We start from the raw sequence: 8,882 nt of genomic DNA on the forward strand, positions 1-8,882 counted from the left end.
GATGACATCATCATAAACGCTTATCAGTGACGTCTCACGCCATGCCCCTATTTCAGACACGTCATATTGCGGCAAATTCGTAAAATACAAACAACATAGGCATCTTGTATGTATGTAACATGTTAACTTTCGAGCGGGCGCGCCTATGTATAAAGTGCACTAAACAAGATAAAATAGTTTTCCACCGTACCATTGTTGTTTCACAATGGCGAGCTGTACCTGATCTTTGGTTATTACTTCAGCTAACACAATGACATATTGTGTTATCGTACATCCAATACAAAATAAACAGCAACCTAGCTCGGTAAAAATTTATGATTGGTGAAAGAAAATGACCCACGTTACGAGCTAATACGACAATCCCAAAATGATGCAGTTGTCTACGGGATAGTGAGTAATCGAATAAGCTGTTGGCTGGGATCCGACGCAGCAGTGCTGTTTATTGCTTTGAATGGGTCATTAATGTGGGGAACGCCTGTCCCTGGCAACAGAGTAGTACAACTGAAGTTCGTTTCATTATTGTTTAATGAAACACTGCTTTAGTGAAAGTTTTTTGTCGTTGTTTAATTAAACTGACATTAAACTATGATTTGGCTCTTACAGGAGTGCGTTGACAACATTAAGACAGATATTCTTTACATATGTTCAAAGCACACCATACACACACTCATGTTATGAAAATCATTGTGCAGACTTGAGAGTTAAATGTGGAAGACTAATTAAGAAAAAGTAAGCATCACCTGAATTACGTAGATATGGAGCCAAGTTAAAAGATATTTGCCTGTCGAAAAAAACCGTTTTCTTCACGTTAACTGCATAAGCTAGTGCCAATGAGCAGAAAGTGAAACACGTACAAAACACTTGAGGCATGCAATGAGTAATACTATAATAACAAATTTATTGCAACCAAATAGTCATAAAAGTTCAAAGTACAATTATAATTATACAAGAAATCAGAAATTTCACTTATTGTGGTTTACATAGTCAATTATTGGCCATGTCCTTTTGGTACAGAGCTCTACATGGTAACGTTTGCATATTTGATGACTCAGTTTACACTCACACGTTGCGTTTGGTTCATGATATGATGTATTGTTGCAAATACGGTGGTGGAAACCTTGGACTGCCATTCTGGTGATCACACGTTTCATTTCGAATCTTTACTTTGCCCATGTTTGGTCAATCATGGCACCTGTGCTGTAAAATTCTGGAGGTACGTCTTCGGTTTTTTCCTTCAAGGTTTTTTTTGTAGGCGCTCGAAGCGCTGGTGTTGGGTAGCATCATGTTTGTCCATGGACCTTCAATGACGGATGGTTCTCTCACCAGTAGGTCTGGAAGTGTTGTTTTGGACACTCCGGTTGCTGTCCTTATATAGATCGCCTTTACTCTTTCTAGTGTAGTTAGGTTTTTCACTGTAAGATGCGGTCCTATAATTTCTATGCTGTTCGTCAGTATTGGGGAGATTTTGGCTCTGAATAATGCCACAGCTGTCTCTAGGCTGATGGACCTAATGTATTCTGTTTCATGGATTGCCATTATTGCTTGCAGTGCCTTCTTTGTTACGTGTTTTGAGAAACTCTTTGCAGTTGTTTGTACTATAATCCCTAAGTACTTGATGTCTAATACGATTTTCAGTTTTCTCTTCTGTATGAAGATCTCAGCTGATACAGGTGCTCTTCCTCCATTTCGGAGCACCATCGTTTCTGTTTATGTCACATTTATTTCAAAGCCATGTTCGATTCGCCAAGCTTCCGTATCGTTTGTTGTAACTTTGCAATGTCTTTTGCGTCTATGACAACGTCGTCTGCAAATGCATATGAGATTACACACTCCCTTTGGGGTATGCATTAAATTTCCTCAGCTGCAAGTATACATAACAGAGGAGTCAGTGGATCTCCCTGAATTTATGCCGTTTGATTCGAGTGTCGGCTCCGAGAGGGAGGGGTTGACCGAGGTCCACAGCAGTACTGCACTTATGGTTCCTTTCCATATGTTGCTTTCACTTAGAGTTTCCTCCAGTAATTTGGTCACTAATTTTCTGTTTATAAAGTCAAAGGCTTTTGTGAAGTCTATAAATACTACATAAAACTTTTCGGCTTCAAGGGCTTCCCAAATTCTCTTTAGCAGGAGTTCTATTACAGTCAGAGTTAATCTTCGTTTCCTGAATCCCATTTGGCTTTCGGGGAGGCGTTCGTCGATTGTTTGCTTTATTCATTCTGTTATTATTGTTGTGAACACTTTCAAAGGTAAGTTTTCTAGGGCTATGTCTCTTTGTTTCCTAAGATCCTTAGGGTCTCTTTTCCCATTATATGGCTGTCTCCACTGTTCTGGAATGGAAGCTGTTTCTATGCATTTATTGTACAGTTTTGTCCACATTGGCGTTAGTAGCTGAGTAGTGTCTATTAAATATTCGCTATGAAGTCTGTGGGCTGCAGCTTTTTCGTTCTTGGTGCAGTTAATGGCATCTTTGATCTCTTCCATGGCCAATGGGACACATTCCGTAGTTATTTGTGCCATTGTATCCTGTATGCCCTCTGGTCTCGCTTCCAGTCCTTTCTTGTTCAGTATGTTGTTGATGTGTGTCCCCCATTCTTTGATATCGATGTAATGTTTGAACTTTGTTTCTATTCCTAAAAAGGCTTTGGACAAAACGAACTGGAAAAACCCATGACTGTACAAAACACATATTGACCATAATACTACATTAAGCAGGCAAGTACATTAACGAATTGTTACCTGGTATTACTGTTCTGTGAGTGTCAGCTACTGGAAGAGATAAGTGTCACAATGTTAGTATCATGTTTCAACTGACACCTAAAATATGACTGAAATTGAGTACTACAATGATAATTGCACATCTGAATGCAAGAAGATACTGGTGTTTCAATAGTACATCTACTTGAGGCTGTGTTACTGGTGGTACATAGAAGGAGCCTTCATCACCTCATGTTTTTAAAAAATTTCGCTACTGCTTCATGTCGTAAGTTATCATTTTAGGGTTAAAGAAGATACTATACCATTTTTTACACTAGAAACAAATAATTGATGTTACTGACAAGCTAATATTTCTTATTATTAAATTTAATCTACGAGTACTGGAGATTATGAACAATATCAACTTTTGATGAAGGCTGTAACATTTAGCGATGAAAACTATCGTTCCAAAACACTCTGAAACGTTTATGAATGTATTTCCCTTCCTTTCTGTAATCAACAGTAGTAATCAGTACCACATTCGGAACTAAATGACACTTCACCCCACCATACTGTGTCACACTAAAATTGTAACAAATTTCCCTATATATCGTCAGGTTACAGCAGAATTGTGACGAAATATTCCATGCATTGCTGTATTTACATATCACATGTAAATGCCATATACTGAGCTTAAAGTGATTTATGAGCCTGACTTATTCCCTTTCCATGGGGAAATAGGAAGCGAATACAAGCTTTGTTGTAGGAATGGTTTACCAATATATTTTGAATCTCTGTCTTATCCCACCACTGTCTTTGTCAATAATATTTTGTATCTAAATATTTGGTATTGTAAAGTTCTCCTTATACATTATAAAAATATGCAGCTTAAGTAATACATTGCTATCAACATAAAGTTGAAACACATTCTTCCCATTCTATAATGGCGCTTGATAAGTTCCTTTACCTGTGACTATGTTGTGTGCTTACATATTTCACATATTTGGTGTAATTTATTAGTTAGTTACCGGTATATGAAATACAGACTTTAAATCATTTAGTGAGGCTTGGCATCATACTTCGGGTAGGTATGCAGCCTTTCTAGAAATTTGTTTATGTACATTACCTTGAGTAACGCTAAACCATTTGTAATGAAAAGCAATAATTGCCAATCACTAATAATTATTACATATTTCTAGTGTGTAACATGATACATTATCTTGCTTGTTAATATGGAGCATAACAGGAAAACTAGAAAAATCGTCAGTTCATGTTAGTTAATTGTACAACCCATCAATAACATAGCCTTAGATGAAACTGAATTTTAGATGCGGGTGTACCATTGTAACGCTTGGAATAATCATAATGGTGTGTGTGTGTGTGTGTGTGTGTGTGTGTGAGAGAGAGAGAGAGAGAGAGAGAGAGAGAGAGAGAGAGAGAGAGAGAGAGATGGGGGGGGGGGGGGGGAGAAAGAAAGAGCTACTGATCTATACTTGTGACAAAAGTGGAAATAACATTGACATAAACATGTGGGTTACGTATTTTTGCAGTTGTTTTAGACTTCGAAAGAACATTGTGACACTTGATAAGCATTATAGAATAATTTAGATGATGAACGTATTTGAATGTCTGTTCTGCCTTACACCATGTATGGTACTGAGATCGATCTTCGTATGTTCACAAGTGTTGGTCAGCCTGTAAGTTCATGGCGTAAAAGTGATGTGCACTTGTGCGTTCATATACGTGTGTGTGTATGTTTTGCTGACGCACTTTCCATGTGCGAATTATACTTTTATGTAATTCCTTGAATAAATACTTTTGAATATAACGCAGAAAATTACATATTTCAGATACCTTTTGGCTTGGCTGCTGCGGGTTACATTACAAATGGCTGTTTCGTTTTAATGATATGTAAAGTACTGGTATGACTGGCGCTTTGTCTTTACATACCAGGTAAGAAACTACACTGTGGTTAGCTGGAAACAGGAGGTCATGTGAGTGCAGAATTACAAATGTTAACTGGGATAATGTCAGTGTCTGGTATTTCTCGAATTTTTTTAGATGTCTGGTATTTCTCGAATTTTTTGAGATTTTTTAGAAATTTGTTTTTGCTTCCCCACCATCTTGCGTTTTTGAAATTTTACATCAGCACAATCTTCGATTCCACAATTACAGTGCCGCCCAACAAAGACATCTTGAACTTGATGTAGTTCCAAACGACTGTTGCACCAACATGTGTAGACTGCAGATTGCCTTAACTCGTTGTTTACTTCGGAGTCGCTATAGCATTGCTGCTGAAGCGTTATTTTTTCTGTTACTTTTGGACCATGACTGGCAATATCCAGCTGTGTGATTGATTCTAAGTCTGATGCAGGTAATAACTGATGTCGTTTTGCAGAGATAAAACTTTAGGCATCCACTGAAAAGTCATAAAACAGAAGAAAACCAAGTTCATTCCCACATATAAAGGAGAATTTCACGGATATTTTAACACTAACATTTAGCAATACTTATAAAATATTTTTTTATTTTTTATAGCACAACAAACAAGTCTAGGCTGAACTTACTTCATGAACTCTTTCATCGGTTCCAAACCAAACTGAAATTCGCACCCATATATTCTCATACCAAGAATAAATTTAAGTAAAGCCACAGGAGACGATGCATCAGGGAAGTCATTGAAATCTATCATATCTCTGAATGCTTTAAGGCTTGGTGAAATATCTATTTCAGAGTAGTTTGCAGTAGGAACCTGAAACAAGTAGGGAAATGTTAGTTGAGTTAAGGGGATGAGAAAATAACAGTCCTCTATAGCCCGACAGCACAATGAACATAAAATGTTTTGTACAGTTTTATTCAATAGAAATAAAAACGTAACTTATTCACTATATTTGTTTCCGGATTTATTCCTTTAATACAAAGATTAATATTTCTTTGCATTATAGCAGGAGAACGTCGTTTCTTAATATATTTAGATTTCCTCATTTAGTGTCATTCACAATGTCTAATGTGAACTTGATGTAGTTCCAAACGACTGTTGCACCAACATGTGTAGACTGCAGATTGCCTTAACTCGTTGTTTACTTCGGAGTCGCTATAGCATTGCTGCTGAAGCTTCCGATGCTGTGAAGCTATGACCGATGTGATCACTAAGGTCATTTTCACGTATTTAGAGAATTTTATTTTTGAAACTACAGAAGAAAATTCGTGATGCATAATGATGGGTGGGCAAGGAGGCGAGAGAATTGAGTCTTGCCTGCCACTTCAAATTCTGGGAATATGTGGTGCATCATGTGTAGCAGTGTTTGCCCAGGGTGATGCTGCTACATCTTGTGGGAAACAACTGCTGGTTTATTGTCAGCTAATTGTAGCTAAGCGTACAGTGGCATTAAATTAAGATAACTGATAAAACATATACTTTTTTCCAAAACAATGGAATCCATCCATGTTATAGGCAATCAAACTACATTCACTGTATGGCTGCAAAGTACCACTTTACTTACAATATTTGGATCTTACTTTAATGTAGTTTGTTGAAATTTCTCAATCAAGTATAGTCAACCACAGTGTGGTTAGACAGTGGGCTCAGCCTGCACAGAGCGCAGTACAAGGCCGCTGACTGGATGTTCAGATGCCCCGAGTTGAACTCAGAGTTCTCAGAGACTGGCTGGAGCTTCAGGCAGTGGCACCCAATGGGTGGCCTTGTCTCAGCATGTCCAGTTCCAAGTCTCGAAGCTTCAGGACCAGCTGATGGCTGAGTCTGTAATGACAAAAGTCAGCCCACCCCCATGTCATTAACTGAGGAAACGCCGTGTTGAGCTGCAGCGTGTACTGGATCAGTGTTGTAGAATTCTGTGGTAGTACAGCTACAGAATTTTATAGGTGGCTGGCCTGCATACCGCTTGACAGTTTGCGATGGCCTTCCTCAGGCCAACGTCACAATATAGCCTCCCTCATGCCGAGCATTCCGTCCTCCGAATTTCTAGGCTACTGCTGAACCTGTTGACTACTGTAGCCACCTAGCACCACAATGTCTAAAATTTTTCACTCTCTCTCATATCACTATTTACTATTCTTACACTAGAGCGCTGCATCTGCTTGGAGAAACCGCGTTTGTAGGGCTCGCCGGTTGTGACTCGGTTCACCTGCATTTGCAGCGCTCGGCAGTTCAAACCCAACTACGGCAACCCTGATTAAGGGTTTCTGTGATTTCCCTAAATCGCTTCAGGCAAATGCCAGGATGGTTCCTTTTAAGGGGCACGGCAGATTACCTTTCCCATCCTCCCCTCATCCAATGGGACCGGTGACCTCGCTGTTTGGTCCCCTCCCCCAAATCAACCAACCAGCCAACTCCCTTCTTGCAGTGAAGAACCTTGCCCACATACGTCTGAAATAATACAGTAGCAGTCAGAAGTTCGATACTTGCTGCAATATCCGTCAAGCCTCATTCCCCAATATCTTGACTGGGTAAATATTCTGGCTAGTAAAAAGAATTTGCTAAAAAAAAGGATTTCGTAAAATATGTTAAATACTGCTATAATGCGCACTTCAGCAACAAAGTCCAGTGTACTTTTCGGACTGAGGGAGCCCAGCTTCCTTTCTCTGTACCTCCCTCCCGACTTAGTTGTTCTCAGAATTGTTATCTCGCCATTAACAAGCAAAGTACTTCAGTTTTTTTTAAATATAAGTAGAAATGTCAAGCCAGTTTTGTTGAAATATTCTTGATAAGATAATGTTTTAACTCTGTTTGCGATTCGTGACTTCTATGATGCTGTATGGGTAGCATTTTTATTTCCACTTGCTACACAAGTTAACGACGTCATATTCCAAGTTAGGATGAAAAGCGTATATCAGTGTACAGGTCAGGCCTGAAGGAAATAGTATAATTTCACTCTATTAGATATTGAAGTTAGGTGATGTGCTGGCTGTCACTAAACATCCCTAGACAAAGGAGTGGATGAAAATGTTGACATTGTATTTTCCAGTATACACACAATTAGTGTATTACAGTCTACAGACACACTACGTCGACTGACATTAAATTTGTACCTTCTTTGCGATACATTACAAGGACAATAATAATTTTAAGTCATCAGAATATAATTGTTAGCAAATGGAACTGGTCATCAGGGTTAATGATAATGTTTGGCAGACATACATAAATTCTTAAACAAAACAAGAAGATGCTCCACGAAGGAATTATCCGAATGGGGTGGGAACAGAAAGATGTGATGTACCTGCACAGTAAAACAATTGATTGCAATTTCAGAAAAAAGGACTATGCACTCCGAATGAATCATCTGACTGTGATGGAAATCGTTAGATGTTAAGTTACATGTACATACAAACAAATGATCACAAATTTATAAAAACTGGATGACTTATTCAAGAGAAAGAGCTCCAATAACGGATTGATCCACCTCTAGCACTTAAGCAAACTGTTATTCGCCTCGGTATGGAATGTCATTGACAGGAGTAGAGCAGTGTTCAGTGGTGAGTCCTGATGACCAGTGAAGACGAGTCTGGAGAGGACACAGACAGGGTTGGGATACCAGCACGCCTGTTACCCGTATTGTGGTCCTAAGGTATGACGTGCCACTACTTTTTATAGCAGGACACCTCTGACTGTCATCTACAGCACTCTTACAGCACAATGGTACGTCGACAATACTGTGTTCCATTCTGTTGCTCTCCATGGCAAGCCGTCCTGGGCTTACTTTTCAGAAAGATAAGTCCCAAGGCACATGGAGATACTGCGACTTGTCTTTGTACGTGCCAAATCCTACCTCACCTGTAAGTTCGCCGGAACTCTCCCTACTTTAGAACATTTGAAGCATTATGGATGGGGCCGTCCAACCAGCTCGGATTTTTGACAATAAAGCACGCCAGTTGTAGAGAATTTGGGACTATATCCCTCAGCTGGACATCCAACAATTGTATTAATGAATACCAAGCCACATAACGGCTTGTGTATGGCCGAGAGGTGGACCAATGTGTTACTGACCAGCTCAGTTTGTGAAGATCCTCATTTAAAATTATTATCTAAGTTTCTTTGAACTATATAAATCTTCAAAATACTTCAAACGGCCTGGGTGAGGTCGTTCGGTCATTCTCGGTTAAAGTGAGCGTGTTTTAATTAAAATTGTGTGATTAACGTAATACAACGCAAATGGATAGTTGGCATTCAT

The sequence above is a fragment of the Schistocerca serialis genome, chromosome 4 (assembly GCF_023864345.2).
Source record: "Schistocerca serialis cubense isolate TAMUIC-IGC-003099 chromosome 4, iqSchSeri2.2, whole genome shotgun sequence".
Classification (NCBI taxonomy): Eukaryota; Metazoa; Arthropoda; class Insecta; order Orthoptera; family Acrididae; genus Schistocerca; species Schistocerca serialis.